Source organism: Hyla sarda, chromosome 3 (genome assembly GCF_029499605.1).
Source record: "Hyla sarda isolate aHylSar1 chromosome 3, aHylSar1.hap1, whole genome shotgun sequence".
Taxonomy (NCBI): domain Eukaryota; kingdom Metazoa; phylum Chordata; class Amphibia; order Anura; family Hylidae; genus Hyla; species Hyla sarda.
This window is the reverse complement of record NC_079191.1, coordinates 373,432,835-373,455,105: the sequence shown is the minus strand read 5'-3', so window position 1 is coordinate 373,455,105 and position 22,271 is coordinate 373,432,835. Positions and strand designations below refer to the sequence as shown.

Genomic DNA, 22,271 nt, shown 5'->3' with positions numbered 1-22,271 from the left:
ATTATAAACCCAATAATCTGACTCCTTGATCACCCCATTCAAATTAGACAACATAAACCAAGAGCATAAGTAAAATGTGGCACATAACATAGAAATATAGAATGTGTTGGCAGATAAGAACCATTCAGCCCAACCAGTCTGCCCAATTTTCCGAATACTATGAATAGTCCCTGGCACTATTTTATATAAAGGATAGCATATATGCATATTTAAACTCCTTCACTGTATTTGCATCTACCACTTCTAGAGGAAGGCTATTCCATGTATCCACTACCCTTTCAGCAAAGTAATACTGATAAAAGACATACCACTCATTCCAGTTATTTTATAAATTCTTCATTAGGCCAACAGGATGTGAAATCCCTGTGGGTAGAATTACAAAAGTAGGCAAAGGTGGAAAAGATTATTTTTGGTGTAATCTATAGATCCCCCAACCCCACTGAGTAGATAGAAGGTCAGCTGCATACAAAAATAGAGAGGGCTGCCCAGGCAGGTACAGTGGTAATAATGGGAGATTTTATCTATGCAGATATAGATTGGGGTCAGGGTTTGGCTAAAACTACAAAGGGGAGACAATTCCTAAATTTATTGCAGGAAAATGTTATGGCCCAGTTTGTGGAGGACCCAACAAGAAGTAATGCTCTGTTGGATCTGGTCATTTCCAACAACGCAGAGCTGGTTGGGAATGTAACGGTGCATGAAAACCTTGGTAATAGCGACCACAATATAGTTACTTTTGACTTAAAGTGTAGAAAAAAAAGACAGGTTGGGAGGGAAAAAACATATAATTTTAAAAAGGCAAATTTCTCTGGTTGCACTTCAGGACATAAGACTTTGAGGAGGTGTTGTCAAATACTGATACAGACAGTAAATTGAAAATGTTCTAATCAACACAGAATAAATATACAGCTAAATTTATTCCTAAGGGGAACAAGTATAAACAATTAAAACTTAATCCTACATGGCTGACAACTGATGTTAAAAGAGCAATTTAAAACAAAAAAATTACTTTCAAAAAATACAAATCTGAGGGGTCAGCTATAGCATTTAAACATTACAAATAGCTAAAAAAAAATCTGTAAAAATGTAATAAAAACACCAAAGATTCAAAAAGAGAGACAGGTGGGAAAGATATATGAATGCAAAAAAAAATAAACAATGACAGCGCATGTAAGACCCCTTAATAATGATAATGGGGATGTGTTCACTGGTGATCAAGAGAAGGCAGAGCTACTGAATAGGTTCTTTTGTTCTGTATATATGAAGGAAGAGGGAGAAGCTGACACAGGCCGAGCCAGTGCTGGTAACACATCATGTAATGTACTGAACTGGCTTAATGTAGATATGGTTCAAGGTAAATTAAGTAAAGTAAATGTAAGCAAATCTCCAGAAACGGATGGATTACACCCATGAGTTCTTAGAGAACGAAGTTCAGTAATATCTGTACCCTTGTTCATGATATTTAGAGATTCTCTGGTGTCTGGTATTGTGCCGGGGGACTGTCGCAAGGCAAATATGGTGCCAATCTTCAAAAAGGGCTCTAGGTCTTCCCCAGGTAATTATAGACCGGTAAGCTTAACGTGCATTGTGGGTAAATTGTTTGAAGGACTCCTAAGGGACTACATACAGGAATACATAGGGGATAATTGTATTATAAGTGATAGCCAGCATGGGTTTACTAAGGATAGAAGTTGTCAAACCAATCTAATTTGCTTTTATGAAGATGTGAGTAGAAGCCTTGACAGAGGAATGGCTGTGGATATAGTGTTTTTGCAAAAGCGTTCGGTACTGTCCCTCATAGACGTCTAGTTAAGGTCTTTCGGTTTGGAAACTTTAGTTTGTAACGGGATTGAGAAATGGCTTAAATGGACACTCTTGTTAAAAAAAAATTTTGCTATTGCTTTGGTAAATAAAAAAATCTTTCTTATGTACTTTGTTTAAAAAAAAGAAGTTTTCTATGTTTTATTTGTGTTTAAAAAAGCTGCTACTAGGTGTCTTCCTACTTGTCCAGAGCACATCTTCTGCACAGACTTTGGACTCATGCTGGCCTGGCAGAAGTCCAAACACAGGAAATGCAAGCTGGAGTGCCGGGGGGGGGGGGGGGTGCAGCCTTATCCAATCATAGCTCCTCTCACATTTAACTGCCGTTTGCTGTTGGTTGCAGAGTAAGGGAGGAAGTTCTCCCCTGTATGGCTTCAGATGATGTCACACCTGCTGGGTAACACCCCTTCCCAGTCTGTGAACCTGAACATGAGGCTGAGCAGAAAATACAGAGCAATATCAAGGTAGAAAACAAAAAAAATAAAAAATAATAAAGGCAGGGGGTAGTTTATCATGATGAGGGCAGTGAAATGGGAGGATTATAAAATTTATCAAGTTAATGAGAGGCACTCTTTAACGATCGTACCCAGAAAGTGGTGGTCAAAGGTTCAGTACTGGGCCAGCTCTTGTTTAATTTATTTATTAATGATATAGAGGATGGGATTCACAGCTCTGTTTCTAAATTTGCAGAAGACACCAATCTTTGTAGCATGGTACAGTCTATAGAGGATGTGCATAAGTTACAAAATGACTTGGATAGACTAAGTGTCTGGGCATACACTTGGCAAATGAGTTTCAATGTGGATGAATGTAAAGTTATGCATCTGTGTAAACCTGCGTGCATCTGTTGTAGCCCAGTACGGGAGGTGTTACCCCGTGCTCCTGCTGTCCTGTCAGGCAACCTCCTTCAGTGTCCCCAAGGCCCCCTGCACTTGTTTCCCCATTGTCCAGTGACCAGGTGATTCCTGCTAGTCTCCCCCATATAAGCCCTGGGTGGAGCTAGCTTATCTCTTTTTCAGCTCTGCTCTTCTGCTAAGCTGAGGTCCAGTGCAGTCGTGCCTAGTGTGTGTGTCCAGAGTGTCGGAGACCTCAAAGTTCAGTCCCGCAGCCACCATCAATTCAAGTAAGCTAAAGTCACAGCTTTTTGAGTCAAATCAAGTCAGTCCCTGTCATCTGTCAAGTCAGCGTGGTCTGCATTCAACTGTCCAGTCCTACTACAAGTCCCAGCAAGCCCATAAGGTCTCTGCGTCACTGGTCTCCTCCTTGGGCCCTGGCTAAACTGTATAGACTTTACCAACTGTCTACCCTCAGTAAAGCTACTGTTATCCATAACTTGGCGTCTGAGTCTTTATTGTCCCCGTGCCTAGCCCAGGATCCAGCGGTATACCTTCGGGTGGTTTTAGGCTAATCTACTCCCTGGCGTCACGAACACAAGGGATTAATGCCATCTGCCCCTACAGTAACAACATCTGCCCCATCACATCCTGCTACCACACATCCTATGTCTATGGGGGGTTAAAATGGAGGAGTCACTGGTAGAGAAAGATCTGGGTGCACTTGTATATCATAGACTTCAGAATAGCATGCAATGTCAGGCAGCTGCTTCTAATGCCAGCAGGATATTGTCATGTATCAGAAGAGGCATGGACTCAAGGGATAGGGACGTAAAGCATTCGTACGACCTCACCTGGAATATGCTGTTCAGTTTTAGTTACCAGTTCATAAAAGGAACATTGTGGAGCTGGAGAAGGTGCAGAGACGCGTGACTAAACTAATATGGGGCATGGAACATCTTAGCTATGAGGAAAGAGTAAAACAATTCCATTTGTTTAGTCTTGAGAAGAAACATTTAAGGGGGGATATGATCAATGTATATAAGTATATAAATGGCCCACACAAAAATATATGGGGAAAAACTGTTCCAGGTCAAACCCTCTCAAAGGACAAGGGGGCACTCCCTCCTTCTGGAGAAGAAAAGGTTTTGACTCAAGAGGTGACACTCCTTCTTTACCATAAGAACTGTGAATTTATGGAACAGTCTACCTCAGGAACTAGTCACAGCAGAAACAGTTGAAAGCTTTAAAACAGGGTTAGATACATTCCTCGAACAAAATAACATTAATGCTTATGCAGAAATATAATCACATCCCTTCCCCTTTATCCAACCATACCCCTTCCCTTCAATTCCTTGGTTGAACTTGATGGACGTATGTCTTCTTTCGACCATACTAACTATGTAACTATGTAACTCTTATCAGCCTAAACTACATTGAAGTATAAGCCCAGCTGGAAAATATTTCTGTAACATCTCCAGGTAACCTTCTCAGCTAATCTACAGCACAGACAGTGCTTGCCAGACTTATTTGGAGCAGTACATTTCTACTAGGTCTGCACATTAGTAACAATATCACTAATAATGCCATAAAATAATTGAGAAGAATCACTGAATGTGGATCCCCACCCCATATACTGATTAGTATACAAGACATATGGGACATGTCATTGCCGGTGCCCCATTTTTCTGGCACTTTAACTGTACTAGAAAGAATGTTATTTAGTTGAGGTGTGTCTTCATAGTTGCATGCCCATATGGTACAGCTAGTTAAAAGTTATATATTGGTGCATTCAGATTCTCCATTTGACAAGTTTATGGCCAATGCAAAATCAGTAACATGGCCTCTAGGGGAGATTTATTAAGACCTGTGCAAAGGAAAAGGTGTCCAGTTGCTCATGGCAAACAATCAGATCGCTTATTTCATTTTTCAAAGGCCTTGTTAAAAATGAAAGAAGGAATCTGATTGGTCTCTCATTGTGCCTACCATATGGCATCTATAATACTGCTTGCTTATTATGTGACGGAGAAGCTTTTGGGCACTTCCAAGCACCATGGCACAGGTCGATTGCTTACACCAGTGGTCTCAAACTGTGGCCCTCTAGATGTTGCAAAACTTCAACTCCCAGCATGTCCGGACAGCCGTTGGCTGTCCGGGCATGCTGGGAGTTGAAGTTTTGCAACATATGAAGGGCCACAGTTTGAGACCACTGGCTTACACTGTACTCCTTACAGTTAGGCCTCTGAAGCTCTATTACTATACAATTGCTATTGGAGTATTTTACAGAAACCCTACTCTAAATAATTCTGTCCAGTTGTTTCATGAAAACAATGCACAAGGTAACATGAAGCCTTTTTCCAGAAAGTGTACCGGAAATCCATGTACATAATCATTTAAAGCGTGCAGTCATGTTTAATGGATGCATTTTATAATGTGCTTTGTTTCTGTATAACTTCTAATTGCTTTCCTGGCAATTTAAAAGCCAAATTGCTTTATGTCTGATTGTTCCGTCTTCCCCTCGAACACATTTGGTGCCAACAGAAAAACAACTTTGACACCTTCATAGGAAACGTTTTCACAGAGAAACAATTAATGGAGCTATGTGTACTCTGACTCTACTCCGGCCCACATACTACACATTCTGCTCACACAGCATAGCTCCGCTCAGAGTCATTAAGGATCCGGGCCTTCACGGCTTAAACTGGTGAGAGAACAGAATGTTTGACATTTATGGACTCACGGAATATGATCTGCTCAGCTTGCAACTTTTATCACCACCTTCTCTGCGTGGCACAAACACATGATAGCATTGTATGACAACGAAAGAGGGGTCATCCCGGTATGACGGTCCCCAAGGAGCTTATTGTCCTAATGAGAAGGCTAAATGATGCTCCAGGATCTCGATCTGTTATTTGTATATTGGGAAGAGAATGTTATTGTATGGAGCTTTTATTAAAGGAGTACTCCATCCCAGACATCTTATTCCCTATCCAAAGGGATACGGCCACTGGGATTCCAGCCCGCACCCTGGCGTTCTGAACATTTAGGTTCAGAAAGGAGGCTGTGCTAGGCTTTGGGCGTCCGTGGTCGTCATGATCCCCTCCATTAATTTCGATAGGAGGGGGCATGATGGCTGTGGTCGATCTTAATCAGGCACGGAGCGCAGTTCGCTCTTTGCAGCGGATTACTGGGCTACCGGGACCCCCGCGATCAGACATCTTATTCACTATCCTTTGGATAGGGGATAAGATGTCTAGTGAGAGAGTACCTTTTAAGTGAGAGAGTACCTTTTTAAGGTCAAATGCTCCTCAGTACACCAGAGGAGCAAAGGTCAATGTTTACAGAAAGTCATCAGAATTCACAATGTTTACAGAGGCGTCAATGAGAAAATGTTACTATCTAACCTTTCCTTGTAAAGCACAAGGTAAAGTGAACCATAGATGTCATTGCTTTATTTTTCTAACATCAACAAATAGAATAATTACAGCATCTACCGAAAATCTATAATAGTAAGACAAAACATTTTTAAAGGGAACCTGTCATCCTTTGTAGTGCTGCCTGAACAACTAGATTTCGCTCTATACCCAATTAGGGAAAGATCCTTATCAGTTACAGCTAATGAGATAGGGAGAAGCCCACAAGAACCACAATGACGATTTTTCGTTCAGGCAGCATGGAAATGATTCCCTTTAATGCAAATGAAAGTTTTGGTGGTAACCTAAATTTCTGTAGCAACAGCACCAACCATTCTAACGTTTAATAAGTTGAAAGAGTATTCCTATTAAATAAATTGTGCCACTTTGTGTAAAGCATGGCAGCATAAACAAGTTTGCAATTGACTTAATTTACCAACATTGACTGGTTCTGTAGGTATTTCTTCCTATCTCTTTCTTGTTGACAGCTTGTAGTCATGGTTCCCGTCCACCAGCTCTGCTTTAGAAGTAGTGGTGACATCACACCATGGCCGGAGTTCCTGAGTGCACATCAGGCTCCCTGCTTCGCCTATCTAAACATATTCATAATGTCTGACAGCTGCAGTCATAGTGCTTTAGATTGGGAGCTGTCAGACACAGAAGAAAATTACCTGTATTTGACCCCAGCCTGTCCACTATCAATCCTAGCAGAGTGATCTTAGAGCAGCAGCTGAGCAGAGATGAGATAAACACCATTCTTGTCTTTTTCAGAAAGAGCACCAGTTTTGTCTATGGGCTGCATCTGGGATTACAGCTCAGCCCTTTTCACTTGCAGGGTATACATGAAGTGCCAACAACTACCCAATGTGAATAAGCAGGGACTTCATATGTCTCCATACATGCACACAGATCTAGTTCATAGTCTTGATGACTATGCTGTTACTTTCCTATATTATGTAAGCCCCAATGAATATTTGTGCAGTAAAATGCTTAAAGCTTTACTGTTGTTAGAAAAAACTTTTTTCCATAAAAAAGTGTTTCCGTAAAAACTAAGCATTTTCCTAATATACTTAATTAAAATATTTGATTGCTACAGATGTGAAAAAAGGGTTTAAAAAATGTTCTCTGTCTTTTAATTTTGCCAACAAACCCAGAAAATTCCGCCTTTTTGGTCCTTTAAAAATAAATACAAATAAAACGACCAAAATATGTGAGGGGAGGTGGAGGGAGGTGTGGTTATCTCCAGTCTCTGCCTCAGAGTACAGACAAGATCCAAACAGCTGCAGTCTTTGAGAAGCATCGTCATGCACAGTTACAAGCAATACAAGGTGTTAAACTATTATTAATATGCAAAAAGGTTTCTCTTTGGTCATTTTATGAACTTATTTCTTGTGTATTTGCACTATATAGGGTCACATAGCTGCTCTAGGTTTATAAAAAGCATGCACTTTGCTTACAAAGCTGTAAAAATCTTATTTTTGGAATAAAAATGCAGGTTTTGTCTTCTGTCCTTGCACCATAAAGATTCACATGGCTGCATTACAGCTATATAGAGCATGCATGGCTGCATTACAGTTATATAGAGCATGAATTTAGACAGTATGTTTTGCAAATGTTAAAATGTTTATGCAGAACTCGTGATAGGGGAGATGGGAGGGGGGAGGAGAGGAGCTGATTATGCTCCAGGGGAAACACCCCCAGCCTTTGAGAGAAATACAAAAGACTAAGAAAGACTGAGCACAGGAATACATATATCAAAAGGTATTTTAAATATTAACACATGCATATTATTATGCATACAGGTCTGAGGGCACATTACTACACTGATTCAAGCCTTTTTTTTTTTACTAATGACAGTAACACTTTGTATTTTTGTAAACCTGATACCTGAAACGCCAACTGATGATTCTCAAAATTAGGCAGTTTTTGAGGGGGTAGAATGAAAGGAGCCTGATAAGAGGAAAAAGGGTCTTTTTTTTTAAATACAATATATAATGAAGCTTGTTCTGTTGATTTATGCAACCATTGTTGAAAGGTTAATAAGATGTTACTTTACTTCTTGAGTAGGCATTAAGTAGTACAATAAAGCTGTCATTAAATTATATACCCTCTGTTTATCCCGCCCCAATCCACACAGCAAAGCAGAAAACAGAGTAGCAGAAAACAGGAAGATTCAGACTATTGTGCATACTCTAGTGGTTAATATTAACATTGAAATATTTCAGTAATATATATATATATATATATATATATATATATATATTAATAGTTATATAAAAACTAAACATCAACAACATTTTTTTTATTTAATTAAATACCTGCTATTTTTGATGATATATTCCCTTTATGAAACTAAAAGGTAAGGGATTTTTTGCTGCCATTATTTCTTAGTATACAGAACATCAAATAAAAAAGTTCACTAACTTCATAAGGAAGACCCATAGAAGTTGACCTGCTCCTCGTACTCTTTGAGGTCTTACGTTACCAGGAATTACAGATTTAATTTAGATTGCTAAATGCGCAAATGATGATTTGAAACAAGTGAAACTGGTTGAAGGGACGATTGGTGTAAAATGACAGGATGAGAAAGCTGCTGTTATCTAAACTAGAAATGTGCTAAGAGCAGGAAGGTTAAGAGAAGGTGATAGTGCCCAAGGGGATACGTCTTCAATGGAGAAAGACAAACTGATACTGTACAGTGTGTTACCCAGGAAGCATTATCCTTCTCTTACAGGCTCCTGCAGTACTGACAATTCATAAATGGATGGGCTGGCAGATATGTATTGTTCTTCTCCCACATGACGCTTGCCATGCAGATATTACTGTGCATAGTATACCGCATTATTTTTCTATGTGCCGGTCGCATGACAGATACTTGATGAATATCACAGCCCGGCAGCTCGTGCAGATGATTGACTCATTTCATGATCAATGTTTTATCTGTTACATGTAGAAAGGTTTTACTCAATGAAAAGTATTGATCTTGTCAATGACAGGCTGTCATGATGGTTTAGAGTCATTTTCTGTGACATTGTATGATAAAGTGTGGATAGTGCATCTAATATGATTTTTTATTGGTTTATCAAACATTTACTCTAATGTCCTTGAATTGTCTTCTTCTGTAAAAGTAATGAAAACCCATTTCAGCTTAATGACCGCCATTACAGTCTTGACAGGGGGTTGTCATCCAGCTTTCCAAGATGATTTAAAAAAAGATCTGCTGAGGGCCCAAATGATATGCCCAATGTGCACTGTAAACATGCACCAATCTCATAGATCGGCTCTAATTTAACTTTTTACAGCTTTTTACAGGGCTCATTCAACATGTGGGGAGGGCACCACAAACAATCATTTGTGCTGTCCTAATTGTCCATAATTGATCAGCTGCACTGCACATCTCCTATTACATAAAGAAATGTGCCGCCAATTAATAAGGATTTTTTCGCCAGGCAAAACATAGGGTCCTAGTGGTCTGAATCTCCACTTACCACACACTCCTCTCCTACCCTGAAGATAAGGGATGAGTCGTTTTCCTGGGAAAACACTATTAATATTACCCATATTAGGCCCAGCTTTTTCAGAAACAGATATTTTAAGAGGTTATCACAAGGTTAAACGTTTTTCGCTATCCACTGGATATGGAATAACTAGCTGATCAGTAGTAGACTATGATAGTAGGGACCCTCATCTTGGCCACCACTCCATTCACATTCTATGAGATTTCAGGACATAGTCAAGTTCAGTGCTTAGAACTGATCAGAAGTCTCATGGGGAATTAATGGAGCTGCAGTAGGGCATGTAAGCTGCTGCTCCATTCACTTTGTTCTCATGATAGGTGGGGGTCCAGCCCGCCCCCCCCCCACTAATCGCCTAGGGATCCCCTACTCTATAGATAGAGAGTAACTTTTAGTCTTACAATAACCTATTTAGGGTCAATTCACACATACAGTATTCTGCACAGATTTGATGCGCAGGATTTGAAGCTGTGTTCGGTCATTTAGTTTCCATTGGAATCTGCAGCAGAAAATCCTGCGCATCAAATCTGCACAGAATACTGTTCGTGTGAATAGAAAGTATTTAAAATAGGAAAACCCAATATGTTAACAATTATTTTTTTTATGGAAGAAAAAAAAAATCTGAGATAAATGGTAGAGAATTCTTCCATAGTATAGATCCACATCTATCTATCTGTCATGGAGTTCACAATTACAGTCACCTTTTCACCTCCAGCTGTACTGATTCTACATCCGCCAGAACCCGAGATTCCTTTTCACATATTTTTGTAAGTCAATAAAAGAAATGTTGTAGAGGAATAAACTGATCTCATTAATTTCTCAATATATTCCTGACTTCTAATTAAAAGCATAAATATCCAGCAGATATTGAGGACATTTACAGATGCTTTCATGTGGTTAGCAGAGCGTGACTAATCTGCTCGGTAATCGCTGTCGGACCTGCACAGTTCTCGCTATCATTTGACTTCTAACGTTTAAAAGCAATTAGAAAACTTCTGAACATTTCTTCTACATTAAAGAATTCAAATATATAAATATTTCTCACTGTAATCAGAGCCTACAATGATGATATAAACAGCATTTTCTTCATAGAGTACAGTTTTGATTGGTGAGGGTGAAGGTGCTGAGACCTCCACTGATCGCTAGACTGAATAGAGGAAAGCGCAAAGCTGAGCACTTGTTTATCTCCACTGTCTCTTTTCTACAGGAGTCCTCAGCTGCATAATTCTTCTTGTTCATTCTAGGGATCTGTGGGGTTTGAGCACCCAGAAATCCCAGATTAAAATGTTTTTGACAAATCTCAGTTTCTTGCAATGACATTCAAATGGTTTGCCAACATAAGTTGACTTTAGTACTTACCTGCCAGATAGTATTGGACATGCTTAGGAAGGATCCATGCTTGTCTTGGGGCTAAATGGCTGTGTTGTGAGTCCACCATAATTCTGCTAATTTCTTTTAGTGAAATGGCTATTTCCTGTTGTACGGTGTCCATTTTAGGACATCATCAGTCATCAGCCGTACCTCCATCCGACAAAACAGCGTCCCGCCTCCTCCCTCGGACCAATCTCCATCAGGCGTCAGCCGCAACTCCTTCCTCCCTCTTTTGTCATTCTTAAGTCTCTCATACAAAACTCTGTTAGCCTGAAGGAGGACGGAGTCGCGGCTGACGACTGATGGTGATTTGTCCAAGGGAGGAGGTGGGACGCTGTTTTGCCTGATGGAGGACGGAGTTGAGGCTGACGACTGACAGTGATTGGTCCGAGGAAGGAGGCAAGACGCTATTTTGCCTGATGGAGGACGTAGTTGCGGCTGACGACTGATGGCAATTGGTCCAAGTGAGGAGGCGGGACGCTGTTTTGCCTGACAGAGGACGGAGGTACGGCTGACGACTGACGATGTCCTAAAATGGAGACCGTACTGTTGGATCAATATTACGTCAGTCTCTAGAGATTGTGGGGGCTTCAGTAGGAATCCCAATCCTTAAATACATGAAAAAGAAAACTTGGCACACCACTGAAGCTGAATAAGTAAAATTTTTTATTAGAAATCCAAAACGTATGTTGTAACATTTCGGTCTACATTAGACCTTCATCAGACCGGATTGCTGTGGAGGCAGGGATAAGGAATAAGGACTCACACCGTGCTGGGAGGAAAGTAGTATGGCGACCTGTAGTCGCTGGTGTCACCATACTACTTTCCTCCCGGCACGATGTGGGACCGGTATTCCTTAACCCTGCCTCCGCAGCAATTAAGTCTGATGAAGGTCTTATGTAGACTGAAACGTTACAACATACATTTTGAATTGCCAATACAAATTTGCACTTATTCGATTTCAAGTGATGTGCCAAGTTTTCTCTGATATTTCCTGTTTGAGTTCCCTCCCTTCAACTACAAGTCCCAGGATCCCTTGTTTGTAAGTGTGAGGTCACTTTTCTCCCACATAAACATCTGCCACCCCACCCATTGCAGCACAGCTAGGCTCCCTTCCATGTGTGCTATCATTGGAACTACAATTTCCTGCAGCCTTGTGGAAAATAATCTCACTCCCACCCAGCGGTTGCTCCACCAATTGAAGCTAAGACAAACTTTCAACACCTAACTAGTGATGCAATGTCTTGGGATGCACTGCAATCTGGGAAAAGCTGCTAACAATAAACACTGGGGCAAAGATCACATAAGAATTGCATGACCAGCCATCAAACACAGGTACAGACACTATATTGTAAATTACACTACTTTTACTGTCAAACAAAAAACAAACCTTGAATACCCCTTTAAAACTTTAAAGGACAACTGCAGCACAATATACACTTATCCCCTATCTACAAGATAGGGGATAAGTGTTTGATCGCGGGGGTCCGACTGCTGGGACCCCCCGCGATCTCCCTAACGGGGCGCCGCCATTAGCGCTCATAGTGAGCGGTAAGGCACGTAGTGTCGACCTAGAGGTCGACGGTGATGCCCTGTCTCCTCCCGGTCCCAATACATTTCCATTGGGGGAGGCACGAACACTGCCTCCCCGCCTCTCCCATAGAGATGTATGGAGGAGGCGTGCCGGCCACAACGTCATGCTGCGGCTGGCACGCCCCCTGCACGGGACAGCCGCGGCCCCGTACAGGAGATCACAGGGGGTCACAGCGGTCGGACCCCCCGCGATCAACCACTTATCCCCTATCCTGTGGATAGGGGATAAGTGTTAATCACGCTGCAGATGTCCTTTAAGCTCTGCATTGTGTAAATCGTGATACCGCAATCCGCCAAGCTATATAGCAATCAGAAAAACTCTTTCTACCTATCTGTCTTTTATTAGAGACAGAGCCCAGGGTAGGTTAAACAGAAATTACACTCATTTTATTACATTCAAACATGGCTCAGTTATAATTATAATTATGCAAAAATACTGAATTACTCCATCACATCACCATTATCGAATAAATTCATTATTCTTCATGGTACAAACTCACAAGGTTAAGAATGAAAATTATACACAGTAAAACAAGATTCATCTTTGTTGTCAATCCCCTTGATGGGCTCATCACGGGAGATGAATTATAAAAATCCAATGTGATGAACGTATGCTTTCCATAATGCAAGGACGACTCTATTTTTTTGCGGAAAAGGCAATGCAGATTTTTTATCTCGAATGATGAAAAAGATGCAATGTATCACCTGTATATGCAATTTAGAATGAGAGTGTTAGCCACAGTCTAGTTATGGTAATACATGACCTGGGTCACTCACATTATCTAATGGGATATGCCCCACATAATAGGAGGTGAATAGGATGTGACCTCTATGAATGTCGCAGTAAGCCCATCATACAATGCTAATTCACAAAGCAGAGCTTTAGTTTGTTTTATGTAAATACAACTATCATCTTCCTTTTATATGAAATAGAATCAGAACTTACAGTGTGGTGAGTTTAGACCCGTGGTCTCAAACTGTGGCCCTTCAGATGTTGCAAAACTTCAAATCCCAGCATGCCCGGACAGCCGTTGGCTGTCCGGGCATGCTGGGATTTGAAGTTTTGCAACATCTGGAAGGCCACAGTTTGAGACAAATGGTTAAATGGATACTCATTTTTTTTTTCAAATCAACTAATGCCAGAAAGTTAAACCAATTTGTAAATTACTTCTATTTAAAACGTAATCCTTTCAGTACTCATCAGCTGCTGTATGCTCCACAGGAAGTTCTTTTCTTTTTGAATTTCCTTTCTGTCTGACCACAAGTGTTCTCTGCTGACACCTCTGTCCATGTCAGGAACTGTCCAGAGCAGGATTGGTTTGCTATGGGGATTTGCTCCTACTCTGGACAGTTCCTAAAATGGACAGAGGTGTCAGCAGAGAGCACTTGTGGTCAGACAGAAAGGAAATTCAAAAAGAAAAGAACTTCATGTGAAGCATACAGCAGCTGATAAGTACTGGAAGGATTAAGATTTTTAAATTAAATTAGTAATTAACAAATCTGTTTAACTTTCTGGCACCAGTTGATTTACAATTTTTTTTTTTTTTCAAGTGGAGTACACCTTTAAGACCCAACTGGAAACACAAACATAAGGAAATGCCTATGAAACTACAGAGCCATATATACTTAGTGGAACAAACAAATGGCCCTTTTACATAGGCTGATCCGCGTCTGCAAACAAGCACCGATCTAGAAGTTCAAACAATTTAAACAGCCTTTACACTGCTCAAATCGTTGAAGAGCGCTTTAAATTCATCAATGTCAGCCGCACATCCTGTTTATACAGTGCGATGGGCAGCCCACAACTTTAAATGAAATGGCCGTACAAAAGATCCAAGTTCCGCCATTGGCTCATTCATCAGCTGACCGCTTGCTCTGTAACACAGGCTGATCATTGCAAATGAGTGTCCCTACATACTTTTATTCGCCCTATAATCCACCTATGTAAAGGGGCCTTAAAAGGGCTACTTCGATGGAAAACAATTTTTTTCATGGCAACCTGCTCCAGAAAGTTAAACAGATTGGTAAATTACTTCCATTAAAAAAATCTTAATCCTTTTAGTACTTATCAGCTGCTATATGCTCCAGAGGATGTTCTTTTCTTTTTAAATTTCTTTTCTGTCTGACCACAGTGCTCTCTGCTGACACCTCTGTCTGTGTCAGGGACTGTCCAGAGTAGGAGCAAATCCCCATAGCAAACCTCTTATACTCTAGCCAGTTCATGACATGGACATGTGTCAGCAGAGAGCACTGTGGTAAGACAGAAAAGAACAACTCAGCTTCCTCTGTAGCATACAGCAGCTCATAAGTACTGGAATGATTAAGATTTTTTAATAAAAGTAATTTACAAATCTGTTTAACTTTCTGGCACCAGTTCATTTGAAAAAAAAAAAAAATGTTTTCCAATGGAGTACCCCTTTAACCACTTAAGGACCCATGGTGTAGAGGTACGCCCTGACGCCCTGGTACTTAAGGACCCAGGGCATACCTGTACGCCCGTGAGAATTCCAATACCCGCCACTCGCTGAGCGGGGACCGGAAAGGGATGCCTGCTGAAATCGTTCAGCAGGCACCCCGTGCAAACCCCTGTGGGGGGTCGGCGATCGACGCAAATCACTGGTCAATTCAGACCGGCGATCTGCGGTAACTCCTGGTCATACGGGTCTCTGGTGACCCGGTGATCTGGAAAATAAGGGGAATCGGTGATGTCAAAGACACCCCTGATCCCCCTGAAGGGCTAGGAAGGGTGGCAGGGGTGCCACCACTCCTATCCCTGCTATTGCTCAGTCAGAAGCGACCGACCAATAGCAGATCGGGGGCGGGGCGGTTAAAATTCAGTTCCCCCTCTTCTGCACACTCATGGTAGTCAGGGCAGAACAGGGGAACTGTAGTGTGACCAGCAGCGGCAGTGGAGGTCCCTTACCAGCGGCGATCGGGGGCGGCGGGCAGCGATCCTCTCTTTGGTGCAGCGTGCTGCAGACTACGGAAGTCTGTGAGTTGTTGCCTAGCAACATCTGGAGGGCTATAGTTTGGAGACCACTATACAGTGGTCTCTAAACTGTAGCCATCCAGATTTTGCAAAACTACAACTGTTCAAAACTAGCTGTTTGCTGTTTGGGCATGCTGGGATTTGTAGCTTTGCAACAGCTGGAGGGCCACAGTTTGGAGATCACTGTACAGTGGTTTCTAAACCGTGGCCCTCTAAATCTTGCAAAACTACAACTCCCAGCATCCACAAACAGCAAACGGCTATCTCACCATGCTGGGAGTTGTAGTTGCGTACCTCCAGCTGTTGCATAACTACATCTCCCAGCATGCCCTTTGGTACATGCTAGGAGTTGTAGCTTTGCAACAGCTCGAGGCACACCGGTTGGAAAATATTGAGTTAGGTAACAGAACCTAACTGAAGGTTTTCCAACCAGTGTGCCTCCAGCTGTTGCCAATGTACAACTCCCAGCATGCACGGTATGTCAGTGCATGCTGGCAGTTGTAGTATTGCAACAGCTGGAGGTTTGCCCCCCCCCCCCCCCATGTGAATGCACAGGGTACATTCACCCAGGCGGGTTTACAGTGAGTTTCCTGCTTCAAGTGTGAGCTGCAGCAAATTTTCACCGTAAACCCTCACTCATGTGAATGTACCCTAAAAACACTACATTACACTAACACATAATAAAGGGTAAAACACCACATATACACCCCCTTACACTACCCCCCCCCCCCCCCCCCCCCCCAATAAAAATGAAAAACTTAGCCACCGACTGTCCAGGCATGCTGGTTGTTTAGCAACAGCTGGAGGCACCCTGTTTGGGAATCACTGGCATAGAATACTGCTGTGTCCACCCCTATGCAATCCCTAATTTAGTCCTCAAATGCACATAGTGGTCTCTCACTTCGGAGCCCTGTTGTATTTCAAGGAAACAGTTTAGGGCCACATATGGGGTATCTCTGTACTTGGAGGCAATTGCGTTACAAATTTTGGGGGGCTTTTTCTCCTTTTAACCCTTATAAAAAGGACAAGTTGGGTCTACACCAGCCTGTTAGTGTAAAAAAATAAAACAATTTACACTAACATGCTGGTGTTGCCCCATACTTTTTATATTCAAAAGAGGTAAAAGGAAAAAAAGCCCCAAAATTTGTAACGCAATTTCTCCTGAGTACGGAATACCCCATATGTGGACGGAAAATGCTCTGCGGACGCACAACAAGGCTTAGGAGTGAGAGCGCACTATGTACATTTGAGGCCTAAATTGGTGATTTGCACAGGGGTGGACGATTTTACAGTGGTTCTGACGTAAAAGCAAAAAATAAATACCGACATGTGACCCAATTTAGGAAACAACACCCCTCACGGAACGTAACAAGGGGTATAGTGAACCTTAAAATCCCACAGGTGTTTGACGAATTTTCGTTAAAGATGGATGGGAAAATTAAAAAAAAAACTTTTTTTTTAAACTAAAATGCTGGTGTTACCCCAAATTTTTCATTTTCACAAGGAAAAATAGGGAAAAAAGCCCTCCAAAATTTGTAACCCCATTTCTTCTAAGTAAGAACATACCCCATATGTGGATGTAAAGTGTTCAGCGAGTGAACTACAATGCTCAGAAGAGAAGGAGCGCTTTTTGGCTTTTGGAGAGAGAATTTGTCCGGAATTGAAGGCCACGTGTGTTTACAAAGCACCCATAGTGCCAGAACAATGGACCCCCCACATGTGACCCCATTTTGTAAACTACACCCCTCACATAATGTAATAAGTGGTACAGTGAGCATTTACGCCCCACAGGTGTCTGACAGATTTTTGGAACAGTGGTCTGTGAAAATGAAAAATTTAATTTTTCATTTGACAGATTTTTGGAACAGTGGTCCGTGAAAATGAAAAATGTAATTTTTCATTTGCACAGCCCACTGTTTCAAAGATCTGTCAAACGCCAGTGGGGTGTAAATGCTCACTGCACCCCTTCTTACATTCTGTGAGGGGTATAGTTTTCAAAATGATGTGGGGGGGGGGGTCCACTGTTCTGGCACCACGGGGGGGCTTTGTAAACGCACATGGCCCCCGACTTCTATTCCAACCAAATTCTCTCTCCAAAAGCTCAATGGCGCTCCTTCACTTCTGAGCATTGTAGTGCGCCAGCAGAGCACTTGATGTCCACACATGGGGTATTTCCATACTTAGAAGAAATGGAGTTACAAATTTTGGGGGGAATTTTCTCCTATTACCCCTTGTAAAAATTTAAAACTTTGGGGGAAAAAACTGCATTTTAGTGAAAAATTTTTCCAAATTTTTCCATTTACACATCCAACTTTAACGAAAATTTGTCAAAAACCTGTGGAAGGTTAAAGGGGTACTCCGATGAAAACCTTTCTTCTTTTAAATCAACTGGTGGCAGAAAGTTAAACATATTTGTAAATTACTTCTATTAAAAAATCTTAATCCTTTCAGTACGTATTAGCTGCTGAATGCTACAGAGGAAATTCCTTTCTTTTTGGAATACTGATGACATCACGAGCACAGTGCTTTCTGCTGACATCTCTCTCCATTTTAGCAACCATGCATAGCAGATGTATACTAAGGGCAGCATGGTCGCTCAGTGGTTAACACTGCTGCCTTGCAGTGCTGGGGACTTGGGTTTAAATCCCACTAAGGACAACAATAAATAAAGCGTTATTATTATTATAAAAACGTCAGCAGAGAGAACTGTGCTCGTGATGTCATCAGAGAGCATTCCAAAAAGAAAAGAATTTCCTCTGTAGTATTCAGCAGCTAATAAGTACAGGAAGGCTTAAGATTTTTTTAATAGAAGTAATTTACAAATATGTTTAACTTTCTGCCACCAGTTGATTTAAAAGAAAAAAGGTTTTCACTGGAGTACCCCTTTAAGGCTCACTGTACCCCTTGTTACATTCCTTGAGGGGTGTAGTTTCCAAAATAGTACGCCATGTGTTTTTTTTTTTTTTTTTTTTTTTTGCTGTGCTGGCACCTTAGGGACTTGCTAAATGCAACATGCCCCCCAAAAACCATTTCAGGAAAATTTGCTTTCAAAAAGACAAATATTGCTCCTTCTCTTCTGAGCATTGTAGTATGCCCGCAGTGCACTTGATGTCCACACATGGGGTATTTCCATACTCATAAGAGATGGGGTTGCAAATTTTGGGGGACATTTTCTCCTATTGTAAAAATGTAAAATTTTGGGTAAAATCACAATTTTAGTGAAAAAAAAATTATTTATTTACACATCCAACTTTAACGTAAAGTCGTCAAACACCTGTGGGGCGTTAATAATCACTTGACCCCTTTTTACGTTCATTGAGGGGTATAATTTCCAAAATAGTATGCCATGTGTTATTTTTTTTTTTTTTTTTTTTTTTGCTGTTCTGGCACCATAGGGGCTTCCTAAATTTGCCCCCCAAAAAACATTTCAGAAAAATTCACTCTCCAAAAATTGGCACTCCTTCCCTTCTGAGCCCTCTAGTGCACCCACAGAGCACTTGACATACATATATGAGATATTTCCTTACTCGTGAGAAATTGGGTTACAAATTTTAGGGTGATTTCTCTCCTTTTACCCCTTGTAAAAATTCAAAAACTCAAAAATTCAAGAACATGTAAATGTAAAAAAATGAAGATTTAGAATTTTTTACTTCACTTTGCTGCTATTCCTGCGAAACACCTAATGGGTTAACACACTTACTGAATGTTATTTTGAATATTTTGAGGGGTGCAGTTTTTATATAGGGTAATGTATGGGCATTTCTAATATGCAGGCCCCTCAAATCCACTTCAAAACTGAACTGGTCCCTAAAAATTCAGATTTTAAAAATGTTGTAAAAAATTGGAAAATTGCTGCTGAATTTTGAATCCTTCTGATGTCTTCAAAAAGTAAAAACATGTCAACTTTATGAGGCAATCATAAAGTAGACATATTGTATATGCAAATCAATATATAATTTATTTGGTATGTCTATTTTCCTTACAAGCAGAGAGCTTCAAAATTAAAAAAAAAAAAAAAAAAAAAGCTCAATTTTCTAATTTTTCATCAAATTTTCTAATTTTTCATCAAAAATGATGCAATATCGACGAAAATTTACCACTAACATAAAGTAGAATATGTCACGAAAAACATTCTCGGAATCAGAATGAAAAGTAAAAGAATCCCAGAGTTATTAATACATAAAGTGACAGTGGTCAGATGTGCAGAAAATGCCTGGGTCCCTAAAGGGGTACTCCCGTGGAAAACTTTTCTTTTTTAAATTAACTGGTGCCAGAAAGTTAAACAGATTTGTAAATTACTTCTATTAAAAAATCTTAATCCTTCCAATACATTTTATGGGTTGTATTCTACAGAGGAAATGCTTTTCTTTTTGGTATTTCTCTGATGTCACAATCACAGTGCTCTCTACTGACCTCTGCTGTCCATTTTAGGAACTGTCCAGAGCAGCATATGTTTGCTATGGGGATTTTCTCCTGCTCCGCACAGTTCCAAAAATGGACCACAGAGGTCAGCAGAGAGCATTGTGGTCGTGACATCAGAGAAATCCAAAAAGAAAAACATTTATTCTGTAGTATATAGCCCCTAAAAAGTACTGGAAAGATTAAGATTTTTTAATAGAAGTAATTTACAAATCGGTTAAACGTTCTGGCACCAGTTGATAAAAAAAAAAACGTTTTCCACGGGAGTACCCCTTTAAGTTGAAAATGGGCTGGGTCCTTAAGGGGTTAAGAGTTAGTTCACACTTAGTGGACTTGTCAGTTGCAATCTAGTGCTAAAACTAAGCCAATGACTAGACAGAGCTTAGCATCAGGTTTATTGACATCTTTTTTTTCCTCCACATTCAGCCAGAATATTACCTCTTTTTTTAAATATGTAAAATAGACTCAAGTGCTTAAATGATGTTACCCCGTGCCTCAAGAGCCAAGACCTTCTTGACCCTTCCCCTCTTCTCCTTCACCCTTTGGGCCACCTGCATCTGCCCCCCTGCCTTAGATAAATATTTAATAAAGCTGTCTTTACCCCACTAACACATGGCGCAAGTAACATGCAACCGCTGGGCGGCACATGTGCAATTATCATAGGGGTTATATGGCAGGGATCGGGGCAGTGAACTATGACCAATGTGTAGTATATAAAAAAAAATAAACCTCTACTCAGCTTCGGCGCTCTCGTGGTGCCTCTTCCTGAGCTGCAGCATGACCTATTGGGCTTGGGAGGCACCCAAGTCCAATGTGTGATACTGCCACGCAGTAAAATGATGCCCGCAGCGATGTTCTACCTCAGCCAGTGATTGGCTGAGGGGCAGTACGACACATTAGGCCCAAGGGCCTCCCGGTCCTAATACCTCAAGCTGCAGCTCAGAAAGTGGATCTCACCAAGACCCAGAGCAGGACACCGGAGGCACTATGGAGGCACCAGAGGTGAGTAGATGTTTATTTTTTTAAATACTATACAATGGGCATAGTTCACAATCTCCCCTTTCTCCCTCTTGCCGGATAACCAATATAAGTTTAGATATGTGCTTCCAGATTTTAAAAGCCTATATCACTGCCTGTATCTAGCAATGTTCTCACATATGTTGACATGAGTTGTACTCAAAGTAGCTTTCTAACTAATCAGAAAAACTTTCAGTAAACACGGCTGATGAGACAATTTCTCCCTCTCGAGAAGACACTTTGGATAAAAACGTCTTACTCTTCACATAAAGTGTCAATATTTGAAAACTCTCCAAATGTCAAAATGTTCTTTACTGTAAAACACTTGATCAGACAGTCAGATGAAGTCTTAGTTGGGCTTGTCAGATGTCTTCTACCCCACTTCTACTATTCATTTTGACAACAATGACACATGAAGTAAAGAGAGAAGTTCTGAGAGTCTTTCCATCCACATATGCAGCTAAATGAGCAGGTAAACAAAGTCTATATAGTCTCCAAACTTGCCAAATTTGGAAGCAACTCTCTGTACCCAGATTATGTTGCCGATTATGGCTCTGGAGCTCAAACTTCTGCTCTAACAAAATTGTTGGCTGGGTTATCTCTGTTTCATTATACAGTGGTTGTTTTTTATAATTTTTTTTTTTTTTACTGTTACAGAGCTAAAAATACACTGACATAGATAAACAGAAGTGTGTGCCAGAATTTTGCACCCATAAAAAAACTGGTGCATGTGTGATTAGAACATTTCTTCACCATCCTCAACATGAGGGTGGGGCTAAGTTTAAGGTAGATGTGGCTTCAAGAAAAAGGGGCATTGATTACATGTGTCAGAGAATGTGCCACTTTTTGGTGCAAATTTTTGGCTTATGGGAACATTCTCACGTTTCCTCTCTGTACTCCTTTTCAGTAGGGCCAAACTCTTAAATTACAATTAATGTAAATATTCTCGCCTAACCCTCCTGCTTATACCCTCCACTTTCTAGTGTCACCCACCTGTCATGGCGGCTAACTGATGCCTTGGTTGGGCTTACTATAACGTTTTTCAACAAAGCCAACAAAGTTGCTCTTGTACTAGGAAATAAAACTTAATGTCCTAAAATACTGACACATGATTGTGCTAGTTTATTCAGTATTTCTCTATCCTGAATGTCAAATTTTACAAATGTCAACTTTCAACACACTTGGTTAGTATTCTATTCTGTAAATCAAATGCAGAAGAGACATGTACAGTATGTCTTTTGCAGAACAATTTGAATCTTTAAGATCAATGAGAAAAGAAGGTTCTTATACTAGGCATTAT

At 40.7% G+C, this 22,271-nt stretch overlaps 1 protein-coding gene and 1 long non-coding RNA gene across 3 annotated transcripts in view; one reads left to right on the top strand and one right to left on the bottom strand.

The window, feature by feature from the left end:
• The window catches only part of PLCB1 (phospholipase C beta 1), a 750,135-nt gene that overhangs the window by 367,888 nt on the left and 359,976 nt on the right, over nt 1-22,271 (bottom strand). The gene's annotated exons all lie outside the window — the stretch shown is intronic.
• Nucleotides 2,156-22,271, top strand: part of LOC130362798 (uncharacterized) — a 35,932-nt gene continuing 15,816 nt past the window's right edge. Inside the window, exon 1 of the long non-coding RNA XR_008891568.1 lies at nt 2,156-2,285. This is a non-coding gene — a long non-coding RNA (uncharacterized LOC130362798). The remainder of the gene's footprint in view (nt 2,286-22,271) is intronic.